Source organism: Cyprinodon variegatus, unplaced genomic scaffold (genome assembly GCF_000732505.1).
Source record: "Cyprinodon variegatus isolate N-32 unplaced genomic scaffold, C_variegatus-1.0 Scaffold39, whole genome shotgun sequence".
NCBI classification, from domain to species: domain Eukaryota; kingdom Metazoa; phylum Chordata; class Actinopteri; order Cyprinodontiformes; family Cyprinodontidae; genus Cyprinodon; species Cyprinodon variegatus.
Window position 1 is genome coordinate 1,340,839 of NW_015150492.1, and position 20,179 is coordinate 1,361,017.

The 20,179-nt window shown below is 37.2% G+C and overlaps 1 protein-coding gene across 1 annotated transcript in view; it reads right to left on the minus strand.

The window, feature by feature from the left end:
- The window catches only part of greb1l (growth regulation by estrogen in breast cancer-like), a 66,518-nt gene extending 46,568 nt beyond the window's left edge, over positions 1 to 19,950 (minus strand). The window contains exon 1 of the mRNA XM_015369931.1: positions 19,855 to 19,950. The gene's annotated coding sequence lies outside the window, so the exon portion shown is untranslated. The remainder of the gene's footprint in view (positions 1 to 19,854) is intronic.
- Positions 19,951 to 20,179: the final 229 nt, after the last annotated feature.

A 20,179-nucleotide genomic window follows, 5' to 3' on the forward strand; every position in this document is an offset into this window, starting at 1 on the left:
AAGGACACTAGAAAGGAAAGAAAAAAGTGAGGGAGGGCAAAAAGACAAACAGACAAATTTAAGGCAAATTTAGAAATGAGAAATATTAGATTTTTTTCTTTTATTAATTCTTACTCACTTTTCATATTGCTACACATTTAACAAAATGAAAAAGTGAAAGTGAATTCCATACTTTTCAAGGTAAATTATTAAATGCAAGGCTAATAAAAAAGTTAAATGATTGCCACAGCAAGACTGTCTTAGTTTTAAAAAATGTTCCTTTCAGAGACAGTAACCTAATTTCTGCTACACAGGGGCACCAAGCTCTCCTGGAGAGGACAAAAGAAAGAGCTCTGTTGTCTTCATCAGGCATCCAAGGAAAGATCCACTTTATACAATGGAGTCGCTCCTCTCTTTTCCTTCCTAGAACGGTCTCAGGCACCTTGAATCTATTTGAGTGACAGTGTGACAAAGAGGCTTCTTAATGTCCCGACGAAGGAGCCTCCTCCTCCTTCCCTCTAAACTTCCTTACTGGGCGATCAGCTGTATCCATCATGCCCCCTCTTCCTGACCCCCAGGCGGCACTGCTTTATCAGCAGCACCCCTTCCCCCGTTAGCTGCCCCCAGTCTCTCGCCACCCTCCAGATTAATAAGCACCAGGTTGCCCGCGGTGACCAGGCTTGCACTTAAATCCCTTCAGCCCTCCTTACAGCGGCGACCGGCAAAGACACGACTGTTTTTGTCCTTACAAGACAATGAAAGAAGAGTCACCCTTTGTTTAGGATTTGACCCACACACAAATCTTGCCGATGGAAAAAAGGTGACAGTATAAACCCTTCTGAGGGCTTCATCTAGTAGCTATCCCTTTAAGATAGAGATATAACTGGGCAGATGTGAAAGCAAAGCCTTTTTAAATGACAGATGAATCAGCCAAAAATAAACGACTCATTTTCAGATCAGAAAGCAATCTGATATAAAATAAAATTGGCTGGAAATAAGAGCCTTAAATCAAACTATGTTTATGGCTCTACACAATATTGAGAATAGCACAAAAAAGAAACCAGGTTACAGTTTAAGATTAACTACTATATAGAGCACATGGCTTCAGGTTCGTCTTATGTATCTGTTTGGTCGTATTGATGGATGGCAACCTGTCCAAGGAATGGCTGCTGTAGTCTGTCCCTATTTTTTTTTTTTTTAACTATATATATTGTGACATAATGGGGCTTTCAAAATCTAAAGTGGGTTGCATGTGAACATTTCAAAACCCATTACTTGATTCTTAATACATTTAAGTGGAAAATGTATTTATACTTTCTGTTGGTAGTTTTTCATGATGCCCTTTTATATGGGCAGTACTCAGCTGCCGATAGGCACACTGGGGGAACATGGAAGAGAAAACAAAGAAAGAGGGAGGAAGAATGACCTCTGCTGCCACAGAGGAACACAAAGTCCTCTCATCAGAGCGTTAGGTCTTGGTCACCGTAGCCTTGGACAAGCTGCGACAGCCTATGGAAAAGCCTTCTGCAACAGGCAGCACTCTCCCCCGCAGTCCTGGCAGCGTCAACACATACTGACCTTGTGTAGAATCCTGTTTGGGGTTATGTTTGAAAGTTTGGAAATCAGTGTGAGCAAGAGCAGGGTGCTTTAGGAATGGTATGTGTGTTCAGAAGGCAGTAATACTGCTGCAGGGAGATACAGAAAATCTGGCTGTGAGCCTGAGTATTTCCAGCTTTCAGTGGGGCAACTTTAGTTCATCATGGTCAATACAAAAGAACTGGACAGATTACTTAAAATGAAGTAACAAAAAGTTAATTTATTCGTTTGGGAAATATCTAAAATTGTATCAGTTTTAAATATGACGTTTTAATTGTTTTAAAGAAATAATCAAATATAAATGACTCTTTGAACCATGGTGAAGGGGTTTATGTGTTCAGATGATCGCAGAGCAAACAGGCTCTGGTTGAGGGGTCAGGTAAAGTGGTTAAAAAACCCCTTTATGACGGCAAGAAAATAGAGGCATGTGAAAGTGCCCATTTCAGTGAAGCCGGGACCTAAACCTGGAGCCAGGCCTTGGGTTCGGGTTCATCAGCGTTTAAGCCTGTTACCGGGGTTCCTTTTCCTGGGACCTGCAAGGCCAAGTCTGAAATTCCCCAGTGGGCCTACTACCTGCAGGGAGAACCATAAAGGACCAGTGCAAAGAGGATTGTACTTCACAATAACAAGGATTTGGAGTTGAATGTGATCTGCCCTGAGTACCTTAGGTCTGGGGGAGTCAGTCAGGCTGTCATGACTGACACAACATGCCTATCCAGTCCACATGTGTTTTGTGGGCCTGAAAAAGACATTTAACCCTGTCCTTTGTGGTGCCCTGTGGGGAATGCTGCAGGAGTATGGAGCTGTGGACCCTTTACTGGGGGTCACCCAGTATCTGTACAAGAGGAGCAAGACTTTGGTCCAGTTTGCTGGCATTAAGTCGGACCTGTTCCTGGTGCATGTTGGACTCCAGCAGGAATGTCCTCTGTTACTGTTCCTGTTCATAACTTTTATGGACATGATTTCTAGGAGCAAAAAAGGGCCAGAGGAGGTTTGGTTTGGAGACCAGCAAATTGTGCCTCTGCTTTTTGCAGATGAAATTCTTTGTCTGGCAACCTCCTGCCAGAACCTACAGCAGGCACTGGGGCGGTTCTCAGCCTAGCGTGAAGCAGCTGGGATGACAATCAGCTCAAGTCCAAGGCCAAGGATCTCCACTTCAAAAAGGTCCCTTGCAAACATCAGGTTGGAGGAAAGTTCTTGCCTTATTTGGAGGAGTTCAAGTATTTCAGGATCCCATTAATGAGTTAGAGGGAAAAGGAGCAGGAGACACAAAAAAAAAAAAAAAACAGATCGGTGTCGCTGCTGCTACAATGCAGATGTCAGTCTACATTTCCACTCTCCCCTATGACCATTATATCTGGATCATGACCGAAAGAACGAGATCCTGGATAAAAGCAGCTGAAATTAGCTTTTTCTACAAGATTGCTTGGCACTCCGTTAGATATTGAGGTCTAGGAGCTTGGTCATCCGGAGGGGCCCAAAGTACAGCCACATCTTCTCCACACTGAGAGGTGTCCGCTTAGGTGACTGACATTTTTTTCGGATACGCCCTGCATGCCTCCCATTTTGTATACACAGTGTATACAAAATGGAATTTCATTTTGTACAGCTCTCGTGGCATTTCCATTTTTTAAAGTGCAGCAGTGAACTTTTCTCCTAAGGCAAAATTGTCTTGCTCATACTTTGAACATCAAAGGGGAACTTTAACTCAAGCCTCAAGTATTTTTCATCCTCAAACAGTTTTTCTTGCAGTTTTTGATACATATAGCTCCATCCATCCCACAAATCTAAACACGTTCTATGTTCCTCCTGAAAGAAAACATCTCTCCAGATTAATGCTGTCACCACTATGCATTACTGTGGGGATGGTATTCTCAGGGAAATTTGCAGTGTTACATTTGCAGGACAAACTTTGTTCTTAATGTAGACAAAATACATTTTTATTTGGTCTAACCTGACCATAGCCCTTTCTTCCAGCATTCCAGGAATGTTAACTGTGTCTTCACATACACTGTAAACAATTTCTGGAATTTCTAGTCGTCTGTACTTGTTTTATTGTTTTACAAGGCGAAACTGTGTATTGCAATGCGCTATGGGTCAAAACTAATTACAGTAACCTAAATCAGACATTTACAGTAGTGCATTGTAAAATTACAAGATGGTTTTGTTTTCACTTGGTTCTGACTGAACAAGACATATGAAGAAACACATTCTAATGCGAGCCTGGATGTGATCATCCTTATAGGGGGGCTAAACCTTTGCTTAGTAACCAGAGGCAGACAGTAGTGTCTGTAGATTTTACATGTTGATTATTATGATTTATGAATACCAAAAAAAACTCCTACCAAAACATAAGGGGAGATATGAAGAAAAAATTGCTTTAGTTCAACCAATCAAACAGCGTTATGAATGACAGAGGCAAGCTTTAGATGCTAACTGCAGATGATGGAGGGATCATGGTGGAAGATCGGATAAGTCCACCAGGGAGACGAAGCCAGGGCGGGGGGAGGCTACTGCCTACCGAGGCTAGCCCCTGGTATATATTGGAGAGATGATAGGAGCATAGCGGACAATCAGAGAAGCATCCCCACAGACAATGCAGGGGAACAGAAGAGAAAAGGCAGCAGCTGGCGGGTGAGCTGGATCTAGGACCATGTAGGACCTTCTACATACACTGTGTATTTGTGGTTAAGTGGAGGATGGGGTACAAGCTGAAGGCATTTGTGATATATCATTATACATGACATTTATATAATTTTAGGTTATGTAAGTTACTTGATTGTTTGAATTAACATTCTGAGATGAACAAAGTATTTTTCTTAACTTCCTTCTTGTTGTGATGTTCTTACAGCAACAAATTGGACACTAAGCACCGAGGGCCAAGTGGTTGTAGGCCCACAATAGCAAGTTTTGGCTAGATTGGCAGCATGTTTTGCAACTATTTCATTTTCAACCTGATGCAAGATATGTGCTAAAAGGTGATTTTATTGGAATATTATTTTGTTACATGTTCCATTATGAATAATGTTGTGTTATTTTTATGCATTGCAAAGCCATCCTCTGCTTAAGTTTCATAAGCCCATACCAACATTTGTATGTTTCCATATTCCGTCTTATAAACTGTTTTATCTGTATACATTATCCATTGTATTTCTTCCTGTCATAAACAAAGGATACCCTGTTTTCCCCCCTATACAAATGTTTCTAAGAGTTTTCACTCACTGGACATTGTTATGATGCTATGTAAAACCCTTTAAGAAAACTGTGGGCTAATAAATTGCCTGGACTTGCACATCTACAATCAAAGCAAATATTCGTTTTGCCATTTTACAGCTTGTATCCACAACTTGATGTGTTCTACTGTCTCTTCTAAACAGTGTATTGTTATTTTCTTTGATTATGAGACTGCAGCTGCTTAACTGGGATCAACCAAATATCCTGCACCAAAACGATCAAGTCGATCGACCCAAGAAGGAGGAAGGTTTGGGAAGAAGAAACACCAGGGCCAGGCCTACTGTTTCTGCACTTCTCAGAAGATTAATGGACTTTAAATAGCTTTGAGCCTGTCACAAATGAAAAGACAATAAGACAATGCATTTAACTACCCAAAGTAGTAAATAAATATTGTAGGCTTTTATATGTTACACATTATAGTAGTGTAAGTGACTGTACAGTGATAGGCTAAAATAGTTTTATACAGACCCTCTCATCTCTACGCCTGGATGGTTTAAAATATAGAAGTGTTGAGGTCACCTCCATTTTAATAAACTGTATTAAGTCTTAATCCAAAATGTATCAACACTACATTAGATTATCTTCTCCTGTTAGATAAAACCTTTATAAAGCCTTTTTATCAGTAATCACAGCACTTGATTTGATAAACAAAGATCAACTGTAGAAACATACTACAATAAAATATTGTAATATGAAAACACATCTGGCAATTTTAATTGCCTGGTAATCCATGTAATTTGAATGGAATGCAATATAATGTTGTGAGCTAAAAATACAATTAATGGTTGTTCATTATTGTCATTTTTATACGGCTAAAAACTGTATACAGCATCAAATAATATGCTAGAATTAGTTTTAAAACACTTTATTGTGAGCTTTTTTACTTGTTATTTCCAGTAAATTCTACAGTAAAAATGTTTGGGTGGATTTTGGAATGCTTTAAAAATCCTGCCTTTTGCAAGATTTGTGGAGTCTGCAGCTAATAGCTGTCCTAGCAACAGCAGAGCTCTCTCCGTTTGTTAGATGAAATTGTAGCGCTTCATAAAAGGTTCAAAGCTTAGTTAATATACTAAACCTTAACCAAACTTCTGCAAAGTTGTACTCCTGACCTGCGGGTGTCTTTGTCTTAATGATGCTGTTTAAAAAAGACAAAACGAGTCTGCCTGTGGAAATTCTTGACCTCTGATTCCCTCACAGACATCCGAATGATAGTGAGATTTACAAATAGTTTACAAGCAGGTGGACAAACTGTTCATTAGCTGATTAAAACCTTGTAAATATATGGTGATCCCCTCTATACGATTAGATTTATTCTAGCACTTCACAGTTCTGTATTTTGTTTGGGTCAGTGTATCACACAAACTTCAATAGAAGTCCCTGAAGCTTGCAATTGTAATGTGATCAAATAAGAAACAATTTACAAGGTATAAAAGTTTTGCAATGTACAGTTTTAGTAAAACCTAGTCAATTAAAGCTTCGAAATAAAAGAAATATATGAACTTCTAATCAGTGATCCAACTAACCAATTCACTCTTCTTTTGAAATCAGACTAAAATGAAAAAAAAAACAGACTTGCAAACAAGATACAGAGTATGTTTAACATCTATTATGAAGTAATCATAAAATAAATGATTAATTAGCACTTCATCTGTCCACAAATACAGCACTCTGCACCAGTATAATAACAGTTTTTATCTAACAGCACGGCTATGGAACAGCAGTGTATAAGAAGAACTGTAAGCATGCAAGTAATAAAAAATAAAAAAAACATAATGGTAAATACCCAATTTGTTATTTAAAAGCTCATAAAATTCTTCAACAATACAATCAATTTTTAAAAGATGGATATGTAACTATTTACATTTTATTTTCAAAAAAATTGTATGTCAAAAATATTCTGTATAATCAATGGAAAAAACTTTTTTGGCATAACAACAATCAAACCCCCTCTTGTAACAATGCTTGTATTAAATGACGTTTCAACCTTTTTTTTTTTTTTTTTGCTCCAGGTTACTTACTATTAAAATGCAATATAAACTATGCTAGTAACTTAATGTATGGTAATGCTTGGAAAAAAATATCACTGTATAGATAGATAAAAGTAAACGTCATTTAGTAGCATCTAGAAAATGAAGTTACAGTTGAGCAGCAACTTCTTTTCATCAGAGAGAGTGATGGATATATTTAGCATGAGCAGAAATTTTCCACTGGTGCAAATTTGGACAGATGACAAAAATTCATGTCACACTGACCCACGGATATTCTTTTAGAAATACAAAATCAGGAAGTGCAAATGCCCTAAAACTTAAACTTTATCTCTATAATCTCTGCAATCATCTAATGAATTATCAACATATTTTTACAAAAACATATTTAAGGTTAAAAACCCATGTAATTGTGACAGCATTATTAAATTCAAAACAGGGCACTTCAGGAAATGTTGAGAGGGCAGAGCTAATCAACCAACCTGAACAACTCAGAATCCCTCCAGTAAAAGAAGATCATCATTGATTAAGGAAAATTGCCCAAAGAGCAGAAGAAGACAATGAAATTTAACCTAAAAATAACCCCTCAGACCATTGTGGTTGAATCCTCTCCATGACACAGCACACACTGTTCTTTTACAGAAGAACAAGAGAGGTGCAGGAAGAAATTTCTGGCTGCAGAATCTGTTCCTGCAGAGCTGGCACCTGTGAGCAGGGGTACACCCAGTGAGAACACACTGTTCCATAACAGCACTGTGCAAGAGGGGATTCTCAGATGGATGCTTTCCAGGCTTCAATGGCAAGAATGAGGCTATGTAATGCTAAGTGCTCTCTGTGAAGCATTGTGAACACTTTGCTCTTCGTGAGCTCATACTGGTGTAATGGAGCCCACAAAAATCCTTAAAGGTGGATCAAAAAAGAGGAACACTGTAGATATGAGCCCAAACTTCATACCACTAAGCATCTGTGAAGTAATTTATGTCAGAGGGTTCAAATCAGCAAAGAAAGGAGAAAGTCTTCCTTAACCTTGACATTTTGGCATTGCCCTGCCAAACACATCCATACCATGGCATCTAAAGCTGTTGCCTGACAAACAATTCAGTTGTATTATAGTTGAGCTGCAAATGTTAGTCCAGAAACAAAGGGTGGAAGCAAAACTCCTTTGAGAGAAATTATTCAAGATTAGCATTTAAAGCCACTAATTCCAGCGGCCAGAAAGAGGCTAAGCATTTTAAAAGAAGACTACAGAGTGGGTCCACTTCATCGAGCAAGTCGGTGATCCAGCAGTGACAGATAAGAGCTTAAACAGCACGTCAGAATCACAGATAACAGGACAGAAGGAAGTGCAATCTATTAGGGTCATATTCCACTCAAGCATAAATCCACACACTTTGGCAAACGCTTTTATTATCTCGCCCAATTTTCATCCCAGCCTCCCTAGCAACAGAGACCAGAATATTTAGGGCAGTGTGTTTGGTTATACTCCTAGACTAAATGTCCTACATGCCTGATAGTGAGCTTTTATCAATTACTAAAAACCATTTGTAAATAAAAAAGGAATATGTGAATTGAATAAAAGTGTTTTTCTTTGTCATGCATGCTCTTAGTATTGCCTGATATGTGAAATAAGCTCCCCTCTATTTACAGCAATCAACTCTATAGGCTCCATTAGTCTGTTCATGAGAGATTGATCCAGGTCAGATTCTCTAGGCTTGTGTGTGGATGTGATGCGCTGCACACTCCTGTTCACCTGACCACCTCGTTAAGTCTCTGTCACCACTGGCACAGCAGTATGGAGCTAAATTGTGACAGCTTGCTTGAAATTCTAGCTTTCACATTTGTTTGGAACCTGTGTGCATTTCCATTGTTTGAATTTAAAATTTTTGGTTTGTCAGTGTTTGAATTTTCATAGTTTGAATTTTTAATGCAGAATCTCACATTTGATGTTAAAGCAAGCCATCACTTTAGTTTCAAATTTAGTGCGACAAATAGGGATAAATTGGAGTCTGAAATAAGATCAGAGGAAATGTTTGGGTATTTTCAAAGGAAATCGGATCTGCCCTAGGAGTGACCCTCTTTTTGCTAAAACTGTTTGGTGTTCTATTATCAACAACTTGAATAGCTTTCTTACCTCAGATGACATTATGCCTCTAAAAACATCTGTAAAGTTGCTTTGACAGACTAGATTAAAACTGGTTTTAAAAGGTTAGAAAACCTCAACAAAAACTTTAAAAAACATTTTATATGTCCATTTTGAACTAGTTTTTAAAGTTATATTTTGCTTTTGGACAACTCCCAAAAAGTGCTTTTCATTCCATGTCTGTGCAGGACTCGTTCAACTGTAGTTTATCACCAATTTTAGCCTGTTTCTGAACAAGATATTCACTGTAGAATTAAGGTGGCAGCAGATAATTCTGGAAAGGAGAACCCATCACTTCCTGAATATGGTGATGGCTGGACATTGTGTACAACCGTTTTTACAAATGAAAATGGGACCTTCGGGGCCAGAGAGACATCTAGGTTTGATTGATTGGTTCTTAACTTAATGTATGTTAGTAATTTTATCTTTTTCTTGATTCATTAAAATGAGGCTCTGGGTAGGACTGATTGGAACTCAGAGCTTCAATAGTTCAATTAATATTGTTTTAGCTTCAAACATGTCAGGCTCTTGCTTTACCACAAGGTATTTAGGGCTCTATTTAGTAGTAGCCAGCTGTTCTGTGGCACTACTGAAGAAACACACCATATGTGTTTATGTCTGCTTATGTCACCCAGTGCTGGAATTTTATTTAGGCTCAAAAGGGACCATCAAAAAACTATCAAGACAGTCGCTTGGTGTTCAAAAATGTATTTATTCATGATCAAGTGGTTTTTGGTCTTTGATGTAAAGATCTATAATGCTACCAAATCCTTTTCAGATAACCAATCATTGTAAGGCCCAGAAATATTTAGATAGCTTGTCTGATTTCGTTGGTCTTCTTCTCTAATGTCACACTTTGAAACAATGTGATTTTAGATGTAGCCTTAAAATACATCTATAGGGTGCCTTCATTTAACTTGTTTGGATGTTTAGAAACCTACATATGCATATGTACAGTCCTTAAGAACAAACTGTATGAACTAAAACATTTTGTATTATTTTTGCATAGGGAAAATAAAGAATCATGAAACAACAAAAGACTTCCTGCAGGTGAAGCTAAGACATACAGTAACAGCTGACGGTGGAGGGCAGCGAGGAGGAAGACCCTCCCCCAGCACAGGGATCAATGCACATAAATGGAAAAGGTCACAGACCTTTGACATCTCCTTTAAGCAGGGGGAGGGGCATAGGTCTTTGTCATATTGGTTTTAATGATCCAATTGTCAAATGTCATACAACATTATATGGCTCCGACAGTCTGAGTCACATTTCCCTGTGTATGCCTCCACTGCATATCCACTTAGTAATCCTGTCAGCCACATTTTGAGGTTTATATGATAAAAATACATAATATTTGTCCATTACACTTATATTTTCAACTCAAATGCCTTGTTTAGTTTTCACCCACATCTGTTTATCCTTTTTCTCTCTTCTCTTCCCATCCAAAGCCTCCCCTTAGCTGAACTCTAGGCCTTATCTGCTTTCACTCCCTTGGACTTTTTGGTGCATTTCTTACTGCAGATTTAAACACTTAGATGGGCAGGATGTGCTTACATTTTATTCATGCTTTTACTGAAATATCAACAACAAGAGATCATTCGGTCCATCCATAAATGAGTGGTTCCAGATGTGCACTTTGAGAGACTTAACTGTTCAAACCACAGCTCCTGAGTAACAGAGAGTGATTTAGAGTCACTGAAGGTTTTCCTTCATTGATTTGCACCCAGACATTTGCAGGGAACACAGTGTTCCTGGCTTATTATAAAAGGTTTAATGTTTACAACAGAGGACGTGGAACACTTTTAGCTCTGTTAATCACAGCAGAGAGGCTCTTTTCATTTTAATGTTTGGTTTAAAATCAAGTGTTCTACAACAAACTTTATACATTCATTTATGTTTACCAGTTTGCTTGAAACTATTAACACGAAAACATAGAAAATAGGGACATTTCTAAAGGGTTGATTCATTTTTTTTCTTTATGTCTTTCCACAGAAGCACAAATTTGGATAAAAAGATTACCTCACAACAAACTGAACAAGTTCTATTTGAAAATCATAAAACTTGGAGTTTGAAAGTTATTTTAAAGCTCTTTGTTTGTTCCAAAAAGAGTAAAAGGGTATGTGTGGCTGTTTATCCTATGCAGTCAAACTCTAGAGAATCGTGTCCTTAACCCTTTTACATTATGATGCAAGTAGATGAAAATAATCAGTCTGATGAAAGCAGGAGAATCTAACTTTTTGCAAACAAAAGATCTGGAAATGTTGAAATTTTGGTACTTATTTTTCAGTTTGAAAAGTGTTTGTAATTATGAGTTTATGGCCAAAACAAGCATCATAGTGTAATTCATTGTTGTTTGTGTCTACTTTTTTTTTAACTTTTGTGTATAATCCGCTGTGTGTTTATTGTTAGATTAGGTCAGTGATGCTTGTTTTAGCAGTGTTTGGCTTACTTGGTCACATTTCTTTCTTCTTCTTTTTTTTTTTTTTTTTTATAATTTGTGTAATTTTGGGGGATTATTTGCTTTTCATTTTTTTTTCTGTTTTTTTTTTTCTTTTTTTTTTTTGTTATTTTTAGGAAATTAAAAAGATGCTTTGTAGTCTTCTCTGTGCATATCTCTGCTTGGTCCCTTACTCATACCTCCCTCTTTTTTAGGGTTCCAGAGCAATGTTCGACATGGATGTCAAATGGTGAATTTTAGGCTTGCTTCCTGCAAATATTCAAACTCAGATAATGGCTTGGTATACTTCAAGTGTTACAGTATAAGCAGGTAGAAGATAAGAAAATATGCAATTATGTGAAATATAAAATACCAATACTACCTAAGTAGGCAGGTTTTGATCTATTGTTTAACACGAAGTCTGCTGTAAGTATCAAAACATTTAATTTGTTACTAAAACAATATATAGCTGCAGCTCTAACGCTAATGAATAAATGTTATAGAAAACAGAAAGGAAAAAATGTATCCGTTTTTTGTAAAAAAAAAAAAAAAAAAAAAGTTTTACTATCGATTAGGAAAACATTTTTGAATATCATAATATCAATTCTGTGAAACTGCGCACTTCAGTCATACCATACCAGGGTATCTGCCCCAACACGTTTCTTCTGTTTTGCTTTTTTGTCACACAAATGAATGTCAGACAAAGCTAACCCAAATACAAAAAAAAATGTTTTAGATTTAATTCAATAAAAGAAAAAAGGCTAAACTATTGTTGCCCCAAGTGAAAATGTAATCATCAATCTTTGCTAAATCATTAATAAGATTGTGCACATGTTTTGAAAAGCTAACTTTTTTTTTTTTTCTTGCCACAGGTCAAAAAAAATTCTACAGTGTATGATAACATAAAATGTACTAAAAGATCTCTAAAAGGAACACAAGAAGATGCAATCCACATAAACTTAACAGATAAGAAACAAAGAACTGACATCTATCTGTCTGGAAAGACTCACAAAACCATATCTATGGCTTTGACAAAGTATTATGAGAGTTATTAACCACACATGCAGAAGGCAGGGGACAGATGTGAAATTTCCCAGAGCTGCAAATTTGCTCCAAGAATGGTCACTCCCCCAGGAGGTTAGAAAAATCCCACAAGAACACCTAAAGCAACATGGGACTCTTTTATCATAGTTAAGGTCAAGGTTTATGATCTAACATTGAAAGTATTGGAAAAAGTTGGCATCCTAGGAGAGTACCGTGGCCAAAACACTGGAAACCAATCAGAGAACAAGGAACCACCTTCCAAAAAATATCTTGATAATCCACAAACCTTTTAGAAAAACATTTCCTGGCAAGATAAATGTCTCTATTTCAGAGTTGAGTCCAGCCACATGTGGTGTAAAACAATCATTATAAATATATGGTCTGGGTCTGCTTTACTGCTTTTGTGTCATTGAGTGTAAATATTAACACTGCGATGAAGATCAATTATTGCACAGCTCTAAATAACAAAAGCTGACTTGGAGTGAAAAAAAACAGAAAATGTGTATTATTACAACATTCTTTGAATTTCTTTTTATAATAAAGCTGTTTAGGCTCAGCTGATAGCTCCATAATTAACGCCAGACTCAGTAAATTGATAAATAACCTTTTAATAATAACCTCCTTTCTGTAGTTTGTGAAAAACCAAAGAAGCAAAAAGCAATGATCTTGCTCTCACTTGGACTTACTCTGATGGACCATCTGCACTAATAATTAGAAAAACCCTTAATCAAAGGTATCTTTTAAAAAAGAACATCTGTCTGCTTTGGCAAGCCATCCCTGTGGTCCTTTTGTATCCTAAATATCACAAGTGGACTGCGTGGGTGTTTCAAAACAAAGGTTCTCCCTCAGGAATCAGTATGTAAAATGGATATGTCTCTGTTATTGGTTGAAAAGCCAGAAACCGGTGTTAAAGACTGCAACACAAATCAATAGGTTTGTTATGACAGAGTGAGCATAAAAGTGATCTCTAACACTCTGATTTGCATTGACAGGGATTATAAAACAGATTACCTTTTGTAGAAGCATCATTTTCTGAATTTACCAAAAAAAAAGGAAAAAAAGAAATTAGAACTAGGCAGCAAAAGCAGAAATCTTATATAAGCTAAAATGTAATAGGAGAGAATAGAAGAAAATAAATCAATCTGTTACCGTGGTGACAACTGTCTCATGTAGAAATGGATGCGAAATATTACCCATCGTTAAGCTTTTATAGAAGAGAAAAACACCCTGCATTTTGGGACATTTTTTGTTTGCCTCACATGGCAAAAACAATTTAGAAAAAAAATATGAATTAAAGAGAGAAATAATACATGGAAATAAAGCAGTAATGAGATAAGCATTGTATATTTAAAACTTTATGGGAGGATAAGCAACTAAAGATTTTGCGTTTTTATGGAAAATAGGAGGACCGCCATGTTTTCAAATATTGATATAGAAACCAACAACATATTTGATTTAATGGGAAATGATGACCACAATTTGAGCAACATAATGGATCATTTCAGAGGACATGCATCACCTCTGTTTTGTCATTTTGACAAAAAGCTCCAACACAGAAATTCAGCACCAAAGCTGACAGTTTTAAGCCTCCCAACAAAGAAACATCCGGACAGAGATGTCTCCTTCAAGGCTATACTCAGTATAAAAAAAAACAACAAAAAACTGTTCCATTGCAGGAGTGGTGTCACGGGGCCTTACTTATCTCCACCCAGATTAAGTCCCAATTGTTGGTCAAGAACAAAGGCAGTCAGTAAGGAAACCAGCCCCCCAAGGGCCAGATGGTCAGCGTTCAGAGCCCCCACACCACCTGACCCTTTCAGCCTTTGCTCTCTGTGACAGGGCTGCACGTGCTTTCATCGAGGAAGGCCACCCAGCTAATTCACAAGGCTCATCAAGAAACAGTAATACCTATGTGATTTCAGGGCAATTTGAGAACCATTTCATTTTAATTGGACAACAATAAGGTGAAGGATATGGTAAAACAAAAAATCCTGTTTTAGGATATAAAATATTAGTCACTAACATTACATAAATTACACTGGAATATTGTAAATAAGTTGTTTAATAATGGTTAAATTTGAACATCGGCCACTTTATATTTCTTGACATTCTGACCTAAAGATTTTAACTTTGATTTGTTCAGCCAACCATTACCTATTTGTATTTCTTGTGTGCGGTGATCTTAATTGCATTCTGTGTTAACAAATACGAAGCTTGGAACTTCCATAAAGACTTGTGGAAGGGGAAATATCTAAGTTTGATATAAGATTCAAGCTTGATTAAGCTGTACATTATTTAATAACTGCACTAAAGTCAAATCCAATCATGCTACCAAGCTGAGCTTCTAATTCCTAGCTTTTGCTGCTAGTAAATACCACACCGGAGCTGAGGTTGGCTATTTACTTTATTATTTACTGAGCTGAGGTTATTAGAGAAAAAGGTTCAAAAGCCACCTTGTTTGAATAGATTTCATAATATTGTATTACTATTTAATTAATTTGTCATCCCTCCTTAACAAACCAATTAGTTTTGTTTCCTTTCAATATGGTAGACAATTATGAAAAAAGTTTTATGGAGGGTGTTCAATACTAACCATTAACATTAACATAACATCAAGGATATTAGTTAATGCTACATTCACACCAAACGTAATTAGAGTAGCAGAAATAGCCGGTTTACATGCTAAGTCTATGGTTGACGCACATCAAGGGCACATCAAAAGTTCTTGCAGTGCACCTCGAACAGCAGGAACTTCTGAGCATCTGAGGCGACGGATGCGCTTCGAAAGAAGCCCCCAAAATGCTGGCCAGCCTGAGGCCGCTACTGCTGGGGATTCCCAGTGACGGCTCACCGCTGGTATCCGGGGGTCTAGGTGGCTTTGACAGCATTCTTAGTGGACTGACTACACAGATTACGTTTTGAGGTGGACTTTATCCCTTAAAAATTTACTAAAACTACGTTTTACACAATTGTCAAACCAATTATAGCAAATCACTTATTGAACAGAGGAGCTCCACAAGCATCAGATGTACCTGTACATATGGACATTATATACGTAGACCCCTCTTGGACAGGATTTGTCTGTCCTGTGAATGAGTCAGTGTCATCAATCTACAACATTGATGACACTTTACATTCCTCATTAGTTGTTGACAGTTATACACCTGAAGGTTGTTCACTAACCAGTTCACTAACCAGCTTCTCTAATTATTTAGCGATAGAGCTTGGCTAACTGCATGCAGCGAGACTAACGCTTTGTTCTGCTTTCCCAGCCTCCTTCACATGTCATGATCTAACATGGCATGGCTAAAGACAGGTATGACTGATTTAACACTAGAACTCCCAAAGCCGTTGACAGTTCGGAGATTTTAAAAGGAAGGAATTTTATGGTAACTGACGTTTCCTGTTTCTATATTTCCTTCATTTTCACATAGTTTTTTTAAAATAAAAAAAAATATGTAGAAAATAAATATGATTAATTTTACCTCGATCTCCCCCAGATGTCATTTTGTCAGCTCTATTAATTGCATTGTAATTTTTTCCTGTGGATGATTTTGTTCAGTACCGTTGCCTAGCAGCCAATATTCTATCTAGAACTCTTTGGCTAACGAGGAAAAAAGGTTTTCAGCAGAAATATAAGAGCAAAACAGGCTTTAGAAATACTGCAACAATATTGATGATAGCGATTTGGGCAGAGAGGGAGAGACCGATGCGGAGGACTGGGTGGGAAGCGGCTCAGATTCTGACAGAAAGTCAGAGGATGATCGCCAACATCATCACGGACATATCGGTGACCCATCCGACAATAGTGACACTTTTGTTCAAGGTTTTGATAGCACTGCCCACACCTCACCCGGTGCACTCAGCGGCCCAAAAGCCAAACCAGAACCTGTGTTCTACTATAATCACACAGTTGTTTTGGATCAGATGATTAGAAAGTATTCTGTAAAAGCTCTAACACGAAGGTGGCTTGTGGCTGCATTTTACAATCTCTTGGACATAGCAGCTATAAACACATTGGTTTTGTTCAAAAGCTGTTTGAATGTCACTGCATTACCGCCACCAACTGGTAAGGAGTGTAACAGCTTTATTAGGGGTCAACTAGCAAATTTCTAAATTTTATTGCAAAAATGTGAGTATATATATATATATATATATATATATATATATATATATATATATATATATATATATATGATATTGTTATTATATGAGAGGTCTGATTGTTTCTTTTGTTGAGAGCACTTCGCTCCCAAGCTACTAGTTTAAAAGGAATTCTAATTCTAAAAGTAGAATAGGAGGTGGACATTTAGTTCCCCTTCAGTAGAAACAACTTTCAGTTATAGTCCATTAGGCAGACACTGTAAGTACTTTAAAGACTAGGCCAATAACATTCCTTCTTGTTAAAAGAGATATTTAGTGGCTTAGTTAACCCCCAAGCCAGCTCTGTAGATATGCTACTATAGGCTTAGGCTGCTGAAGGACATAAGGATCAGTTCCCCTCGCTGCAACATTTTACATTCTCCAATGTTGCAAAATTTCAAATTCTAACATTTTCTTTTTTTTCCTCTCTCTCTACATAGGTTCTACATCTGTAATGATGCTCTGTTTAGCTGTGACACCGTCCTGGAGGGAAGCGTCTACTGGGCTACTGCTGTCAACAGTTTCATATTACAGATGATAGAGTTGTTCCTGTTTTCAGTATTGAGACCCCTTTCTCTCCAACATAAGTTATTGGCTCAGCTTTTACTGTGGCTAACTACATGTTCTTTTTCATCCTCTTGACCTGCAAGCTGGCTCAGTTTGTCTGATTAACTGTGTCTTTCCTAGCCAGAGCCAACTATGGAGCAAGTTTACTATTATACCTTCTATACCTTCCTCAACCTATAAAGTATTGCTACATCGGTGCATCTTTTTTTCTTTTTGTGTATCTGCCTCCATCTTCTTTCCCACTAAGCCTGGTTCTGCCGGAGTTTCCTTCCTGTTAAGAGAGAGTTTTCCTCCATGCTGTTTCTACATTCACCATCAGTGTGAGTAACAGGATGATCTGTCAAACGGAGACCATTAAGCTGGAGAGTTGATCACTGAACAAGGAGCAGGTGGCTGATTGGAAACATGCTGCAGCTTAGAGGGAAGCGGAACCAAGGAGATCATAGAAATGGATCATAGAATAGAAAACAATTATGCACAATACCAAATAAAAACAAAAGTCAAAAAGATTATGATTGTCATTGCCTATTGATTACACAACTGTGTTTAGCATGGTAAAGGGATTCCAGTCCATTTTGTTGCAATATTTCAGAACGCTTCCAACCCAATTTTGACAAGCTGACATTACGGCTAAAGTTAAACTCGCAAGCAAGCTCCTTAGCTCAGTTGTATCAGAAAGAGTAGTTACTAAATAAAAGGTTTATATGCCACTTTGTAAGAATACAATTCAGCCATTTAGCTATACATGCAGGCTCGGACTGGTAATCTGGCAGGAAACTGTTGTGCGTCTCTAGATATTCCAGACCAACATTGCAGAAGCATACCAGCAAAACTGATTCACAACCAGACGCAAGCCAACATTTGATGTGTGTGTGTGCAGAAGTATAATCCACCCTTTACTCTCCGGCCGCAGCACCTACCTGTTACAGTAAATAACTGAAAAACCTCAAGAACTAATACAATATTAACTACCTAAATGATACATGCAGTATATGTAGCCCTTCCTTGTCATGCGTTTGGCATATAGTGTAATTTTCTATTACTGTAAAATCCTTGCAACAAGCTAAATTATAATAAAACTAAAATGCTTTCTTTAACCCAAGCTACGATGATCCTCTTGTATTTGGTGAATTTATGTTCGAAAATTTTGCAAAAATATGTTGAGGTGCATGATGGGGTTTTGCATAAAGGCTAACGTTTCCTGTCTTACGTACATGTTGCCAGGTTGGGATGTTTCCCGATCTGGGGGTTTAGGAAAGCAGTCTATGGGTGAAAGATATTTTTCTTTAGATTTATGGCCTAAGAGATCAGTAGACTTTGGTTCAAATTAGGCTTTAGGATTTTGTTTATCCAGGCAGTTTATGAAATTTTTTTGGGCTGGAAAACGTGAATCAGTGACATGAGTGGGCCGGTGTAGATGGAAAAATGCCAGGGCCGAAAACAGTTTCCAGTCCAAGCCTGTATACATGTAACTATATTAAACATTTCTGGTGCAGACATCATTGGTGAAGGAAGCTACTGAATAATTACACTCATCTTAAACCTGAACATGGCTTGGAACATAATGTGTGAAGTTGAAGCTTGAAAATATATATTCTGCTGAGTTTAAAAAGTTTAAACAACTTTGCACATAAAGTTTCATCCAACTATAATCTTTTTTATACAGTTTGTTTTGGATTGTTTCATTATTCCAGATGATGTGAAATTTTGTGAATAGCTAGTTAGAATTTAAATAATATAGTTAGTGAAAATGTTTGGAATTAAATTAATAATAATTTCAGTATCTTGCAGCTCTTAGAGTTTAATTTTTGCCCTCACTGAAATATATGTTAAGTGATTTAATACGTGCATGGATGTGCAATTACTTATTAATTGACACAGGAGTAATGTTTTGTTTTTTTTTGTTTTTTGTTTTTTTACAAGATTCAAAACATTGCATTTTTAATTTTTTTATGTACTTTTTTGTACATTTAAATTAAAATTAAATTTGATATTTTATGAAATAATTTATAGTACTAAAACCTAGTAAACCCACTTTATGAAAAAATACACACAATTTTAGATATATTGCTGCTCTTCAAAGGAAAAACAAAGATAACTTCTGCTTACTGTCATCCGATAGGATTTCATCTCAGCTGGTTTTAACAGCAAGCCTTAGGCAACTGTCTGTTTCTGCAGACAAGCTCTTAAATTTGTGATCTGGCCCCAGACCTCATATACTTGACATCATTAACAATGACTCAACACACGCAGAATCAATACGCTCACAAGATACATACATTTCCTCTAAGTTTTACATTTTCACCACAAAAATTACTAAAAAAAAAAAAAATACATAAAATGAAATAGACAGAAACAAATAATAATAACAACAGACTTTACAGTCGGCTATCTGTGAACTATCTAAGGCATTAGGCGAGGCTTCCCAAACAAATGAAGAAAAACAGGTTTTTCCAAGCGAAAACCAGCATCAAAAAGAGCAAAAAAGAAAAGTTTACTCATATTTATTCACGAATCTTGTCAAGATAATTTTACCCTTTAAAATGATTTCTCAAATCATTCACTTTTTTTGCAGCCATTCACATTTCCCCGATAAAATCTGCGTTTAGAAGAAACTTTTGACAGATCGCTTGAGCACGACCACCTTCCTGCGGTCAGTCGTGCATTTTTTTCTGGCATGCATGTACGGTCATACATTAAGTGCAAAATAACCCGATGTTAGGCTTTACCTTACTGGCATTTGAAGCCGTTACGCTGCGCCGCCGCCATGTCCGTGGAAAGTCGCGTCTGTGAAGGTGAAGTTGCGCCCCTGACTCCAAACGCGCCTCCTCCGCTGCTGCTTCAGACTCAGCTGATCTGAGCACAGCCAGCCACCAGCTGACGTCACAACTACTGTAAGAACTGGTGCAGATCAGCAGAAAAATCCACTCAAACTGTAGCAAAAAAACACAAACATTTAAACTAAAACGATAGATAGATAGATAGATAGATAGATAGATAGATAGATAGATAGATAGATAGATAGATAGATAGATAGATAGATAGATAGATAGA